At 44.4% G+C, this 16753-nt stretch overlaps 2 protein-coding genes across 6 annotated transcripts in view; one reads left to right on the forward strand and one right to left on the reverse strand.

The window, feature by feature from the left end:
• The window catches only part of LOC123287903 (cationic amino acid transporter 4-like), a 58664-nt gene extending 50041 nt beyond the window's left edge, over window positions 1-8623 (reverse strand). For all 5 annotated transcript variants that reach the window (XM_070516507.1, XM_070516506.1, XM_070516508.1 and 2 more), the window contains exon 1: window positions 8490-8623. The gene's annotated coding sequence lies outside the window, so the exon portion shown is untranslated. The remainder of the gene's footprint in view (window positions 1-8489) is intronic.
• LOC123275623 (tubulin alpha-3 chain-like) overlaps window positions 1-16753 on the forward strand; it is a 95039-nt gene that overhangs the window by 77399 nt on the left and 887 nt on the right. The gene's annotated exons all lie outside the window — the stretch shown is intronic.

Consider the following 16753-nt stretch of genomic DNA (forward strand, 5'->3'; position numbering starts at 1 on the left):
TTCCTTAAACCTCATGAATCAGCTTCTCCTGGCTTCAACCTTTTCTTCTCAGCTTCATCACCTCTCTCAGCCTTCATAGAGTTGAAGAGAGTTAGGGCCTTGCTCTGGATTAGGCCTTGGCTTAAGGGAAGGTTGTGGCTGGCTTGCTCTTCCATCCAGACCACTAACACTTTCTCCATATCAGCAATAAGACTTTTGCTTTATCTTTTATGTGCTCACTGGAGTAGCACTTTTAATTTCCTTCTAGAACTTTTCCTTTGCGTTCAGAGCTTAGCTGTTTACTGTAAGATGCCTGGCTTTTGGCTAATCTAGGCTTTGGACATGCCTTCCTCACGAAGCTTAGTCATTTCTAGCTTTTGATCGAAGGTGAGAAACGTGTGACTCTTCCTTTCACTTGAACACTTAGAGGCCACCATAGGGCTACTAATCGGCCTAATTTCAATATTGCTGTGTTTCACATTAGGGAGGCCTGAGCAGAGGGAGAGAGATGGGGGAATGGCTGGTCGGTGGAGCAGTCAGAACACACGACATTTATTGATTAAGTTTGCTGTCCTACATGGGCAAAGTTCATGGCAATCCCAAACAATTGCAATATTAACGTCAAAGATTAGTGATAGATCACATAACTAATAATAATGAAAAAGTTTGAAACATTGTGAAAATTATTAAAATATGACACAAAGACACAAAGTGAGCAATTGCTGTTAGAATAAGGGTGCCCATAGACTTGTTGATGTGGGGTTGTCACAAACTTTTGATGATGTTCAGCACAGGCTGCCCAAGATATGTCACTCTGGTGTGTGAACTATTCTAAGCTGAAGACAATCAAGGGTCAGAAGACTCTGAAAGAAAATTTGCCCTTCCCCCAAATTGCCTAAAAGAATTTAAGATAAAAGGGCCTGCCCTAGGAAGAAGCTCTGACCATCAACAATTCTGGGGATGGTAGACGTCTAGCTGAGGTCACTGTTTCAAAAGATCTCTTTCAGGTCCCATTGTCTGTAGATGGGACAGTGCAAACATTCGTTTACCACATGTGAACTCTTTTCATCTTCCCGTACATTTCCTTCTCCCTCTTTGAAATCTCAGACCTCTATCTCCCTCTCCTGAGTCCAGAAGGACATATGCACCTCATTTTCCTGACTGTCTTTGGAATTCTTCCTGCTCATGTGAATTCCTGTGTACACGTACTAAACTTTGCTTGATTTTCTCCTGCTAACCTGCCTCATGTCATTTTAATTCTTTGACCAGTCATGAGAACCAGAGGGGAAAAGGAGGGATTCTCTCTCTTCCCCTGCAGCTTTGGCACAGCTGGCAGGATCCCCACTGGCTGGTAAGCTGCCCTCTCTGGCTGGAAGGACTGCTTCCTCCCTAGGACGATGGCAGAGGAGGAGACCCTGGGTCACCTGGTGAAGGCCGGCAAGAGGGGAGATTCTGACCACTTCAGCCTCCTGGAATCTCTGCCGGGTCTGGTGGAAGCAGGTGGTGAGAATATCTTTCTCTCTTTCTAAATTTGGACTGGCAGGAGAAATTATTTTGGAAACTAGTTAACTGTGCTTTTTAGTGACTCTGGTAAATTTGGTGCAGTACTGCTGGCTTTGTTGGTCCTTTCCCTCCCAGAGATGGTCACTGTGTTTTTTCTTTTTGTCTCTGTGTTTAGTGTCAAATGTTACAAGAAAGAAATAACATAGGGTAGGATGCAGGCATAGGCCTTATAAGGCTGCTGTCTGGGCCAGCACCACAGGCTGGTGAGTTTGTGGTTTCAGCAGACCAGCATCTGTTTACACAAACTTTGCTGTGGGTTCACATGCACACGAGGTAAAAGCTGTTGCTAAGGGACGTCTTGGAAGCCAAATGAACACAATAGTGGTGGATACGAGTTGAACAGATGAGACGTCGGGGTACTTGCTGCCTCAAGAGGACGCCCATGATAGGATAAGTTGGCCAAGGAACAGGGTAGATGACAACAGGTCAGCTGCCAACCTCAGTAAAGCTTCCACTTGGTGACATCAGCAACACGACCCAGTGAGCTGTTCCCTTTGTCTCTTCACCTTTTGAACTACAATGAAAGGGACATTCACTGACCACTGGAGGAAGCCCACACAGCACAAAGGATGTCTGAGAGACACAGCTATACATCTACTGGTGGATGGAATGGCCACCCGGGAAGTGCCAGAGATAGGTGAGCACACCCTGCTCTCCCTCAGTAGTGTGGTGCACGGACATGAACACTTTGCAACCCGCTGCAAGCTCCCAGAAAGTGGGAACACGCAGCCGGGCGATGGTAAGAGGAGGCGGTAACCCTCAGCCCATGATCGTAGTCACTCTCCCTGCACAGAGAGGGAGCCCACGACACCCCTGTGCTATAAAAGAGCAGCCATAGCTCAGGTCCCAGGTCCCAACAAGGAAGCCCCGCTAACCGAGAACAGCAGCCTGTGACTGCGGAGCATAAACAGGGGCCTCAGCAGATTTTCGCGCTGAGGCACACACTTCCCAGGCGTGCACCAGAGTTGGCAGTGCGGCTGTGATCCCAAAGATGGGACAGGTCTGGACAGCTGTGGTAAAAGGCACGGCAGCTTCGAACACATGTGCGTTCACTTTCCCGGTGGGGAGGGGGGCCCACTATGCCCCAGGGCCATCAAAGAGCAGCCGTGGCTCAGGTCCCAGTGAGGAAGACTCGCCCACAAGCACAGCGGACTGCTGACTGCAGATGGTGAACAAGGACCACAGCTGGTTTCTGTGCTGGGGCAAACACAGCCCGGGCATGCGTGAGCGATCACAGTGCAGCTGCACTCCCAAAGAGGGGCGGATCCAGGAATAGGCGTGGCAGCTTTGAACCCACTGGTGATCTGTTTCTGGCAGGAAGGGGGAGCTCAGCGCACCCCTGAGGTGCCAGAGAGTGACCTTAGCCTAGCGAGGAAGCCCCATCCAACAAGGACAGTCCACACAAGTGCCTGAAGGCACCCCAGGCTGGGGTAAGCGCTCATAATACCCCGACGGCTTCCAGCAGATGGGGTGGGGCCAGAAACACTGCTCCTGCTCCCCCCTAGCGGAAGCAGGGGGAATCTGCATCCTAAGAATACCACAAGTGCCCCAACAGAAGATTAGTTCAGCAAACAGCATGAGAAACTTCAGCAACAATTCAGACCAGAAGGAAAACAACTCGCCAGAAACTGACACTGAAGACACAGAAATACACAACCTGAACGACAGAATTCAAAATAGCCATCAAAAGGAAACTCAATGACTTACAAGACAACACAGAAAGACAATTCAAGGAGCCCAGCAATAAAATGAATCTCTTCACCAAAGAGATTGAAACTATATATAAAAAAAAGCAAGCAGAAATTCTGGATATGAAAAACACAATTAATGAAATAAATAATAGTCTAGAATCATTAAGAAATAGAATTGATCTTATGGAAGAAATAGTCTTCTTGAGGATGAAAATGTAAAAATTCTACAGGTGGAGGAGACAGAACTAAGATTTTACAAAAATGAAGGAATTCTCTGAGAAATATTCAGCTCAATTAGGAAAAGCAACATAAGGATTATAGGTATTCCAGAGGAAGAAGAGAGGGAGAAAGGAGCAGAGAGCCTGTTCAAGAAAAAATTGCCGAGAACTCCCCAAATATGAGGATGGTCTCCAATTTACAGATAAATGAAGCTAATCGAATGCCCAACTTCATCAATGCTAAAAGATCCTCTCCAAGGCATATAATAGTAAAAATGGCAAAAGTTTGGGATAAGGAAAGAATATCAGGAACAGCAAGGCAGCAGAAAATAACCTATCAGGCTTTCAGCAGAGTTCTCGGCAGAAACCCTACAGGTTACGGGAGAATGGAATGATATATTCAAAATACTGAAAGACAAAAACTTTCAGCCAAGACTACTCTATCCAGTGAAACTTTCCTTCAGATATGATGGAGCAATAGAAGCTTTCTCAGATAAACAAAAGCTGAGGGAGGATATCACCACAGTCCTCCGCTACAAGAAATAATTAAAGATGCCCTCATACTGGCAACAAAAAGGGAAAGGTATACAAAGCTCTGAGCAAGGAGATAAATAAATGGACGTGATGAGAAACCTGCAGCTCTCCACCAGAACAGGGAGGCAAAGGCTCAATTACAACTTAAAGAGAAAGAGAAAGAAAGCATCCAAAGTAACGATGCACACTTCAACTCAGCCACACACTCAGGAAATTGCAAACAGAACAAGGTGTAACAGCAATGACTCAGAGGGGAGAGGAAAGGGAAGGAACCTGGTTAGGCTAATGGAGATAAGAGGCTATAAGAAAATGGACTATCTCATCTGCAATATCTTTCATACAATCCACACCGTAAACACTAAACAAAAAATCAGAGCAGAGCCACAATTCAAAAAAAAGAGAGAGCACTGAGAAATCCCTCTCAGAAAACCAACAAAATGAAATGGCAGTCAGAGATACAAAGGGGGAGCAGCCCTGTGTCCATGTGGTTAAGTTCATGTGCTCCACTTCTGCAGCCCAGGGTTTCACTGGTTCGGATCCTGGGCGCAGACATGGCACCGCTCATCAGGCCATGCTGAGGCCTCATCCCACATAGCACATCCAGAAGGACCCACAACTAAAATATACAACTATGTACTGAGGGTATTTGGGGAGCAAAAGCAGAAAAGAAAAGATTGGCAACAGTTGTTAGCTCAGCTGCCAATATTTTTAAAAAAAAGAAATACAAAGGAAGAGAAAGAGTGGAAACATAGAACAACCAGAACACAAGAGATAAAACGGTAGCATTGAGCCCTCATACAACAATAATCTCTTGAAATGTAAGTGGATTGAACTCTCTACTCAAAAGACACAGAGTAGCTGGATGGATTAAAAAACAAGACCCAACAGGGGCTGGCCTGGTGGCACAGTGGTTAAGTTCACATGTTCTGCTTTGGTGGCCTGGGGTTTTCCGCTTCAGATCCTGGGTGCAGACATGGCACTGTTTGGCAAGCCATGCTGTGGTAGGCATCCCACATGTAAAGTAGAGGAAGGTGGGCACAGATGTTAGCTCAGGGCCAGTCTTCCTCAGCAAAAAGAGGAGGATTGGTGGCAGATGTTAGCTCAGGGCTAATCTTCCTAAAAAAAAAAAAAAAGACCCAACAATATTCTGCCTCCAGGAAATGCACCTCAGCTTCAAAGACAAACATAGGCTTAGAGTGAAGGGATGGAAGACAATCCTTCAAGCTAATGGCCAATGAAAGAAGGTAGATGTCATACTTTTAACAGACAAAGCAGGCTTTGTTTTAAAAAAGACAATGAGAGTCAAAGAGAGGCAGTATATAATGATAATAGGGACATTCCACCAAGAGGACATAACACTTATTAATATATATGCACCTGACACAGGGGCACCAAAGTACATAAAGCAATTATTAACAGACCAAAAAGGAGAAATCCACAGCAACACAATAATAGTAGGGGACCTCAACACCCACGTACTTCAATGGACAGATCATCCAGACAAAAAGTCAACAAGGAAATAGATTTAAATGAAACACTTGACCAGATGGACTTAATAAACATATATAGAGCATTCCATCCAAAAACAGCAGAATAAGATTCTTCTCAAGTGCCCATGGCACATTCTCAAAGATAGACCATATGTTGGGTAACAAGGTAAGCCTCAACAAATTCAAGAAGATTGAGATCATCCCAACCATCTTTTCTGATCACAATGCTCTGAAGCTAGAAATCAACCACAAGAACAAAACTGGGAAAGTCAGAGATATATGGAGACTAAACAACGTGCTATTGAACAACAAATGGATCATTGAAGAAATCAAAGAGGAAATTTAAAAATACTTGGAGACAAATGAAAATGAAAATACAACATAACAACTCTTAGGGGATGCTGCAAAAGCGATCATAAGAGGGAAATTCATAGCAACACAGGCCCACCTCAACAAGCAGGAGAAATCTCAAATAAGTAATCTTAAAATGCAGCTAACACAGCTAGAAAAAGAAGAATAAACAAAGCCCAAAGTCAGCAGAAGGAGGGATATAATAAAAATCAAAGCAGAAATACATGAAAAAACTGTAAAAAGGATCAATGAAACTAAGAGGTGGTTCTTTGAGAAGATAAACCAAATTGACAAATCCTTAGCCAGACTCACCAAGAAAAAAAAAGAGAAGGCTCAAATAAATGAAATTAGAAATGAAAGGGGAGAAATAACAACAGCTACTGCAGAAATACAAAGGATTATAAGAGAATACTATGAAAAGCTATATGCCCACAAATTCGGTAACCTAGAAGAAATGGATGAATTCCTAGACTCATACAACCTCCCACAACTGAATCAATTAGAAACAGAGAATCTGAACAGACCAATCACAAGTGCAGAGGTTGAAAGAGTAATCAAAAACCTCCCCAAAAACAAAAGTCCAGGACCACATGGCTTCTCTGGGGAATTCTACTAAACATTCAAAGAAGATTTAGTACCTATTCTTCTCAAACTATTCTGAAAAATTGAAGAAGATGGAACACTTCCTAACACATTCTATGAGGCCAACATCACCCTGATACCAAAACCAGACAAGGACAACACAAAGCAGGAAAACTACAGGTCAAGATCACTGATGAACTTAGATGCAAAAATCCTCCACAAAATATCGGCAAACTGAATACAGCAATACATTAAAAGAATCGTACACCACAATAAAGTGGGATACATTCCAGGGGTGCAAGGATGATTCAAGATCTGCAAGTCAATCAATGTGATACACCACGTTAACAAAATGAGGAAGAAAAATCACATGATCATCTCAATAGATGAAGAGAAAGTATTTGACAAGATCCAACATCCATTTATGATAAAAACTCTCAATAAAAGGGGTATTGAAGGAAAGTGCCTCAACGTAATAAAGGCCCTATATGACAAACCCACAGCCAACATCATATTTAATGGCAAAAAAACTGAATCCCTCTGAGAACAGGAACAGGACAACTGTGTCCGCTATCACCACTCCTATTCAACATAGTACTGGAGGTATTGGCCAGAGCAATTAGGCAAGAAAAAGAAATAAAAGAAATCCAAATTGGAAAGGAAGAAGCAAAACTTTTGCTATTTGCTATTTGATATGATTCTCTATGTAGAAAACCTTAAAGAATCCACCAAAAAACTACTAGAAATAATCAACAACTACAGCAAAGTTGCAGGGTACAAAATCGCTTTTAAAAAATCAGTTGCATTCCTATACACTAACAATGAACTACCAGAAAAAAGAAAGCAAGAATACAATCCCACTTACAATCACAACAGAAAGAATAAAATACCTAGGAATAAATTTAACAAACACAGTGAAAGACCTGTACACTGAAAACTATGTCATTATTGAAAGAAATTGAGGAAGATAGAAAGAGATGGAAAGATATTCCATGCTCATGGATTGGAAAAATAAACATAGTCAAAATGTCCACACTACCTAAAACAATCTACGGATTCAATGCAATCCCAATCAGAATCCCAATGTCATTCTTCACAGAACTAGAACAAAGAATCCTAAAATTTACATGGAACAAAAAAAGACCCCAAATAGTCAAAGCAATTCTTAGAAAAAAGAACAAAGCTGGAGGCATCACAATCCTTGACTACAAAGCTAGAGTAATCAAAACAGAATGGTTCTGGCACAAAAACAGACAAACAGATCAATGGACCAGAATTGAAAGCCCAGAAATAAAACCACATATCTATGGACAGTTTATCTTTGACAAAGGAGCCAAGAACATACAATAGAGAAAGGAAAGTCTCTCCAATAAGTGATGTTGGGAAAACTGGACAGATACATGCAAAAGAATGAAAGTAGAACATTATCTTGCACCATACACAAAAATTAACTCCAAATGGATTAAAGATTTGAATGTAAGAACTGAAACCATAAAACTCCTAGAAGAAAATATAGGCAATACACTCTTCGACATTAGTCTTAGCCATATCTTTTCGAATACTATGTCTACTTGGGTAAAGGAAACAAAAGAAAAAGTTAACAAAAGGGACTACATCAGACTAAAAACCTCCAAAGCAAAGGAAACCATCGACAAAATGGAAATACAACCCACCAATATGGGAGAAGATATTTGCAAATCATTTATCAGACAAGGGGTTGATATCCAAAGTATTTAGAGAACCCACACAACTCAACAACAACAAGAAAACAAACAACCCAATTAAAAAACGGGCAAAGGATTTGAACAGAAATTTCTCAAAGGAACATATATGGATGGCCAACAGGTACATGAAAAGATGCTCAACATCACTAATCCTTAGGGAAACGCAAATCAAAACTACAATGAGATATCACCTTACACCAGTCAGAATGTCTGTAATTACCAAGACCAAAAACAACAAATGTTGGAGAGGATGTAGAGAAAAGGGAACCCTGTTACACTGCTAGTGGGAATTCAAACTAGTGCAGCCACCATGGAAAACAGTATGGAGATTCCTCAAAAAACTAAAAACAGAATTACCATATGATCCAGCGTCAGGCAGTCCATGCAGGGTCCACTGTGGATGCACCCTGGACCTCCACTGCAGAGAGTTCATGTCCCCTGGACACAGCCCATCTATGAAATTATAAACCTCTCCTGCCTCCATGGTCAGAAGACCCACTAAATTTAGAGAGGACTCAGAAAGGTCAGTGGCTATTTATAACCCCACCAACAGAGATCGTGGCTGGCTGCTAAGGGGGTTCTTCCAGCCCAGGATTACACTGTAGTTATCACACAGGCCAGGGGGCCCCCTGGAGGAAACCCCCTCACAGGGGAAATAGAGGGCCAGACCCTCTCCCAGGCCCTCCTGCAAATGACCAGGAAGTGGCTCTGCTCGAGGCTGACACTCAAGGTTTAATAAGAGCAATTTTAGAGGTGTTTCCTCCTAAAGGTAAATGGTCAAAAATGGAATTATGCACTCAGAATGAGGGGAACATCCATAAGCCTTTGTTGAACACCGATATAAACTTTTCAAAGGCGCAGTGCATTAAACCCGGAAGCCCCAGAGCACAGGAATCTCCTAATTCCTGCTTCAGTAGGAAATTTTCTTCCTGTTATCAAAAAACAAATTCCAAATAGTGTGGTTGGTGGGTCAGAGCAGCCATTAAGTGTAATAATGGAGGCTGCTACACAGTTCTTTGAAAATAGTCGGCATCAAAGTAAAAGAAAAAAAGAATTATGAGCAACTCTTCTTGCTTTTCAACTTGAATCTCTAGAGAAGCAAAACTGTAACTGTGAGAGTCAACTGAAGCCACTCAGAGGGCTCCCTATTCGCCTCCAGACACTTGCAATTCTCGCAGGAAACCAGGGCATTGGCGAGAGATTGTCCTGCTCTTAAGAGAAGGGGAAGTTGGAAAAATTGCCCCTTTGGCCCAGCTCCCCCAGAAGACTCACTTTTCTCCTCCTGAGGGGCATTTCCCCCTTAAATGATGGGGTCAGCTGATCCTCAGTCACTGCCCTGAGCCACCACTAAACTTAAAATAGAGGATCAGGAACTGGATTTCTTAAGGGACACTGGTGTGACTTTCTCTACTCTCCCTTCAGAGGGTTGATCTGTACCCGTCCACTCTGATTCTGTTCAAGCTGTTGGAGTCTCTGGACAGCCTATTTCATGGCCCAGATCCCAGCCACTCCCACATCTTTAGCCCCTTAACACTCTCCCTGTCTCTCTAGTCTCCCACTGTTCCACCTTTTTGGCAGAGGTTAGTTATGTAAATTTAATGCCAGTAGAAATTGTAATGACAAAGGCATTTTCACCTCCCTGCCCTGGGACCAAGCCCCAAGTCTCCTACTTTCCTTGTTAGAAACTCATCCTGATTTAAATTCTCCTGAAGAGGATGAGTCTTTAAATATGTCCCCAAGAGTCTCTGGGCTACACATGCCAATGAAGTAGGATCGTTACCACGCACATTACTTGGAAAAATGATGAACCATGTCCGTCACTTGCCCATTACCCTCTCCATAGATTCAGAGTGAGGAATTGAATCTATAGTACACTCTTTTTCACATCAGGGTGTACTCAACTTACTTCCTCACCCTGTAATACTGATGCCTGCCCTGATGTCAGTTCCCCTACATTAAGCCCAGCATATGTGTGGTTAAACCCAAAGCACTCTTGCCCTGCTCACTCCCTGGCTCCCTGGCTGCAGAATCCACTCTGCCATGGAGACAAACAGCTAAGGACAGCCACCTGGATTCCATATCATCTCCTCCTCCTTCTTGCAAGCAGTGTCCCAAGGCTGAAGGCAGGCTCGTGGGAAAGCTCTGACCAGCAAGGCCACTGACTCCCACATGCCACAAGCAGCCACATTTCTCATAAGCCTTTAAAGCCCCTGGCTCCCCATCTTTCAGGGAGATGAGATGAAATGAGACAAATTTGAGGGCTCACTCTCACCTCCCAGCTGATATCATCTGAAATAAAAACCTTTTCCTTGCCTGGTGTTCCAGTTTTAATTTGGCCCATCTTGTGTGGCAGGTAGGGAACCTATGTCTGTAGGCGCTAACAATACTGCAATCTTGACTGAAAAAAGAAGACAAGTTTGACTCACATGGAACCAAATCTATAGATTTGTACAGACCTCAGAGCCATAAAGTCTTCTGTATTCCTTGGCATCCCTGGCCCCTCATCCAGCCATCATCCTGATTCATTTCCTGATGGTGCAGCCTGAGTGACAAGAGTTGGACCTTCCCCAGCTCTCTTGTCAATCCCACTGCAGCCTGACTCACAAGTTGATTCTGCATTTACATGTAAAGGGAGGCCATTCACATGGACTTGCCTTCCTCAGGGATATTGTGAGTCCCCCTCATATTTTCCCCAATCCTACAGCCCAGCTGGAGTCTGTAGCCTTCACTCAAGGCTCCGCTGCTGTTCAGTGTGTGTATGACCTTCTAGTCTGTACTCAGAGTAAACAGGGAGCCCTTACAGACCCCTCACTCTCCTGAAGGCACGAGCTGCTTGAAGCCATAAAGCCTCCAGATCTAAACCTCAGGGGGTGCAGACGACTAGGACCTACTTGTGACAGGAGCAATGTCAAGGCATTCAACAGCTCACCCCAAATGCCTTGAGTCCATTTTGTCCACCCCGCTCCCCAAAATGAAGAAACAGCTACGTAAATATCTAGGGGCAGCTGGTTACCGCCCCACTGGATTCCTGATTCTGCAGCCCTTGCTAACCCTCTGTGTGCTCTTCTCCCAGACATCACCCCCCAGCCTAGTTCCTGGCCTTCAGAGCCATGAAACTCCTGTGAAGCCTTAAATTTACATTTGCCCACACCCATGGTTCTCTGCTTACCTAATTTTGACAAAGCTTTCATCTATACTGCCATGAAAATAATGGAATTGCTGCATGCATTCTAGGACAGATATGTCCTATGGCATGTTTCTTATGCCAACTAGACCCTGTGGCATCAGGTATGCCCCCATGCTTGTGTGCAGTGGCTGCAGCTGCCACCCTGACTGACAAAGCCAGTACTCTAACATTAGGCTCTCCCAGTCATCTCTGTGTTCCCCAGGCTGTGTCTGCTCTTTTGCAAGTTCACAGGACACAACACCTCTCTACAAGGCCAGACAGAACAGGCTCTTCTAACTAACCCTTCCATCATCTTACATCCTTGTAACACTGTGAATCCAGCAGCCTCATCACCCCTCCCTGAAGCTGTAGACCCCACTGCATCCCACAGTCTTCCCTTACATCCATAGAAATGGTCTCAAAGCCACGAGAGGGTCTCTCGGACATCCCTTTAGAAATCCCAGACTTACTTCTGTTTTGTGATGGCTCCTGTACATGGAGTTTCTAGGGAAACATAGTAACTGGTTATGCCACAGTTTCCCCACATGAAATGCTCGAAGCTTGTTGCTTGCCCACTGTAAAGTCACCCAAGCTACTGGATCACAGCTCTCACTAGAGCCTGCACATGAGCACAAGGGAAAACTGCCACTCTGTACACGGACTCCACATATGCTTTTGGAGTCTGCCATGCTGTGGGCACAGTTTGGAAATCCCCTGGAGTCTTAACTTCCACAGGAACTCCCATTGCTAACGGACACTTAATTCTTGCCCTATTATAAGCTGTTCACCTCCCTTCTCAAAGTGCCATTTTTCCCTGTTCAGCCCACACTCAGGAGACTGATGTCAAATCTTCAGTAAACAACAGGCTGACAGAGCTGCTAAATGTGCAGCTCACCATGGACCCCCTTGTCCCTTCTCCACCCAATTTTTATACCTACCTGTAATCCCTGACTGACATTATTAACTATCAGGCTAAAAAGACAACGGGATACAAAAGGGTGCCAAACAACGATCAGATGGAGTAGACACTGGGCCAAAGGCACTTCCTGTATATTCTTTTCTTTGACTTTTTGGCTAGAACTTATCTTCCTCCAAATGGGACATATGTGTAGATGGGGCATAGTTAAGGAACTAAAAGACAACTGGTTTGTCCTGGCATCCACAAAATCTCTGACCCAATTGTTTCCCAGTGTACCACTTGCTAACCTCACCAAGTTTCTAAGGGAAATCAGTGTGCTTCAGGAAGTCCTCCGAGGCCCACACTGCCCTGTGCGGCGCTCCAAATGGACTTTACAGACTTGCCCCAGCTTTAGGCTGTTCTCACTATTTGGTGATCATCTGCATGGTTAGTGGATGCACTGAGTGCTATCCAACTAGACGTGCAGAGGCCACAACAGTGGGACAGAAATCAACAACTGCAGTTGTCCCTTGTTCTGGCGTTCCTTTATGGATTGAAGCAGAGCGAGGAGCTCATTTTGCAGAAGAGATAAGCCACTTGCCTGCAGAAACTCTGGGGCACTCATTAAAATGTCATTCCCCACATCATCCTCAATCATCAGGGCAAGTGGAACATAAAAATCCAGACATCAAAAGGACTTAGGAAAGGTCCATCAAGGAATTGGGCTTAAATGGCCAGAAGCTCTGCCCTTGACCCTTATAAAGATACAGAATACTCCAAATAGGAGACCCAAAGTGACTCCTTTTGAAATAGTTTTTGAATGCCTGATGCCTACTGGCATCTCTAAACTTTCTATTCTTGGGTTAAGAGGATATTATGGGTACTTAAGTGAACAATTTGATGCTATGACTAGCTATAGACAAAAATTAACTAGTCTACTTGAAGCATATGGTCAACAGATAAAACAGGCGTGGCCTCCACCTGCTGACGAGCCTTGGCCTCCCTTTCAACAAGGAGACTGGGTATAGATCCAGCCTTTAGAATAAAAAATGTGCTATCTCATCACTTGGAAAGACATTATGAAGTCCTTCTGACCGCCTACACTGCCTTCAAAATAAAGGAAAAATCTTCCAGGATCCTTGCAAGCCACACCAAGATAGACCAAAAACATCACTCTCAGGACAACTGGGAGACAGTCCCCACAAGTGACCTTAAACTAAGGATTTCCAGGGCCAATTTCAGGTCCCAGAAGCAGCTGGCCTCACCAGGTAGACAGCTTTTCCCAAGATCATGGATCAAAGAACCTCACTTTTACCTATTTTCCCACCTTGCTTTTAAAACTCCCTAAATACACACACATGCGCGTGCGCACACAACAACCATTTTCCTATTAATGAGTATATATATTTCTTTTAATCACTTATCAGAAACCTGGCTGGAGAGCATTGGTCTCTGTCTGTCCACTCCCCCTCTCTAAGTTTCCACTCTGGGCTCTTTTCCAATCTGTGTCTTGCTCTCACTAACCCTCTCTTTCTCACCAGGTTGAGCTCAGATCAAACACCCCTTATGCCAGTTTACCAAACCCCGGCAACGCTAACTAATCAACCTGACTGTTGGCTATGTCAACAGCTAGAGAGCACAGAAGAACCTGAACTGGTCTCTGTTCCTGCTGATGTGAACACCTGGTGGACTAAGCACGGAAGATGGACGAACGACAGGGTATGGTGTCTTCTAATGATTAATTCTCTCAGTGTTTGAATGTCTGAAAAAATCTTTCTTTTGCCTTTTTCTTTCAGTTTTGTTGTGGGATAATTGACATAAAAATAAAATACTTACTTCAAGTGTATAATTTGATAAGGGTTAGCATTGTTAACATATCGATAACCCATGAGGTCATCACCTCCATCAAGATAATGAACATGTCCATCACCCCAAGTTCCCTCGTGCTCCTTTGTGAGCCTGCCCTCCTGACCCCCTTCTGACTCTCCTACCAATCTACTTTTCTCTGTTGTCTAGAATTTTATGTAAACAAGATCAATGAGTTCAGTTTTGTTGTGCTTTGGATTCTTTCACTATGAGATTCATCCGTGTGGTTGCCTGTGTCAACACGGCTGCTTTTATTGCTGAGTATCATCTTTTTTGTGGTAAGATACACATGAAAAAAAATTTACCATTGTAGCCATTTTTATGTGTATAATTCAGTAGCACTAAGTACATGCACATGTTGTATAACCAGCACCACTGTTTCCAGAACATTTTCATCATCCTCATGTCTTGTCTTGTGTGGTATATAATCTGCTGTTAATACCATCTAGTGTATTTTTCATTTCAGGCATTATCTTTTTTATCATTAGCAATTTGATTTAGGCATTTTAATATCAAACATGTTGCTCTTATCATGCTAATTTTTCCTCTACCTTCCTGAGCATGTGGATATATAACAGTTATTTTAACGTCCTTGCCTACTAATTCTATTATCTGTGTCATCTCTGGGTCTGTTTTTATTTATTGCTTTTTCTCTTCATAGGGTCATATTTTCTGGATTTTTTTGTATACCTGGTGGGTTTAGATTGGATACCAGGCATTATGAATTTCACATTCTTGGGTGCTAGATTTTCTTGGTGTTCCTTTAGCTATGTGTAGGCTTTTTGGGGGATGCTATCAATACACCTGGGAACAGTCTGATCCATTGAGGCTTGCCTTTCAGCTTGCTTAGGTGGGTTCTGAACAGCCTGGAGTGTAGGTCTCACTGGGCCCCACTTCTGAGGACCCCGTGCAGTGTTTATGAGGGAGAGGTCTTTCCAGTGTGGCAGCTGTGAGCTCAGGAGTCCCGCACACACGTATGCCAAGCCAGCTGCAGTTGTGGGCTCCGTGGGATCCCTCGCTGGTCTGCACAGAGCTCTTCCCTGCAGCTCTCTCCCCGCCAGTCTCAGCACCATGGTTTCCAGCTGCATTGGCCTCCCCAAACCCCGAATCCTCTCTTCAAAACTCAGGGGATCCCTGGGCTTCGGGTCTCCCTCCCTCTGCTGCAGCTGGGAAACTCCCCAGCAGGCTTCTGAGGCAGGAACACACTGACTTTGTTTCTCTGCTCTGAGCCATAACTGTCTCTGCTGCCTGTTGTCCAGTGACCAAAAACTGTTATTTCATGTAATTTGCCTGGTTTCCTAAGTTATCGCTTAAAACAAGTTGGTAAACCCCTCCTTTGGTGGAAGCAGGATTGCTTGACTGTTTATTTTATATTAGTTTTTATGTTACTTACTGATTGCTTGGAAGACGAGTTCATAATGGTGCTGTCATGGTTCAAGTATGTCTCTATCCATGTTGGATGGCAGGTGTTCAGATATGAAATGATCATAGCAGGTCATGGGATGTGATGTCTGAGAAAACCTCCAGAAATGAAAATGTTTTACAAATACTAATTTACTCTATCAGGTCTCCTTTGCATGTCATAGAGTATTGATTGTCTTCAGACAAGGGTCTCACATTTATGTTCTGGGTCCCGGAGAGAGTGCATCTCTATCCATGTGGGGCAGGCGAGTGTCCAGATCAGCGATGTCTGCTGGGAAGGGTTCTGTCTTGAACATGGAATTCACTCAATGGTCAGATGCCAAGTGACAAAACCATTGGTGGTAGATAATGACTCATTCAACACATTCTTCAGTGAGACTAGGGCTGGCAAGCATGTGCCCAGAGCAGTGTTTGTGGCCCTGGAGCCCACTGTATCGGTAGGTACATGGACAATTGTGGCGGCTGTGCTGGGAGGGTGGGAGAGCCTTGCTAAGGCCCCACATGTGCTCCTTTGGATCCCCCTGCAGAAGGGACAGACGTACAAGTGTATGCCTGTGGTCACATTAGGTCACACACTGAAAGGTTAGTGCCTGAAATGTCTGTGGGACTCAGGCTCCTAATTGAGAAAAACCTGCGGTGAGGTTGGCCGGCAGTGAGATGGGCTGGGGGTGGAGTCACTCATGGCCTCCTCGGCCCGGTCAGGTGGTTGTATAGACCCTGTCTGCAGGGCGCCTGGGCACTGGTCCCTCCTTAGTGCTGTGCGCTCCCTCAGGCTGGGGAATGAGTCTTGACCTGCATCTTAGATGTAGAAAGCTCAGTATAGAACATTTGTTGGGTTCCCCCAGATTAGAAGTCTGAGGTAGTTTCCGAGGACAGCTGCAAAAAGAGCGCCTTTCAGTGACCACCAGGGGATGACAGAATGTCACCCTGAAGCCTGTGAGACCCAGGCCACACTAGGGTGGCCTGATGGGACTGCCCAACAACAGTCATGCTGGGGACTGTCTAGCCTGCAAGGGATCTTTAAATTCCACCCTTGGCTGTAGCTACGGGGATGGAAGAAACACACACGTGTAGAATTGCCTGTGTGCGGGTGTGAGAGCTCTCCTTCCTTCCTGGGAAACCGGTCATGCTGGGATTTGTCCCGCGGGTTGACTCCTTTCTCCTAGAGCCATCGGGTGCAGTTGTGGTCTGTGTATTACACGGAGACGTTTCCTGTGAGACACCAATGCTGCTGACCTACATGGAACAGCGTGTGCTTAGTAGAAGGGG

This window comes from Equus asinus, chromosome 8 (genome assembly GCF_041296235.1).
Source record: "Equus asinus isolate D_3611 breed Donkey chromosome 8, EquAss-T2T_v2, whole genome shotgun sequence".
Taxonomy (NCBI): Eukaryota; Metazoa; Chordata; class Mammalia; order Perissodactyla; family Equidae; genus Equus; species Equus asinus.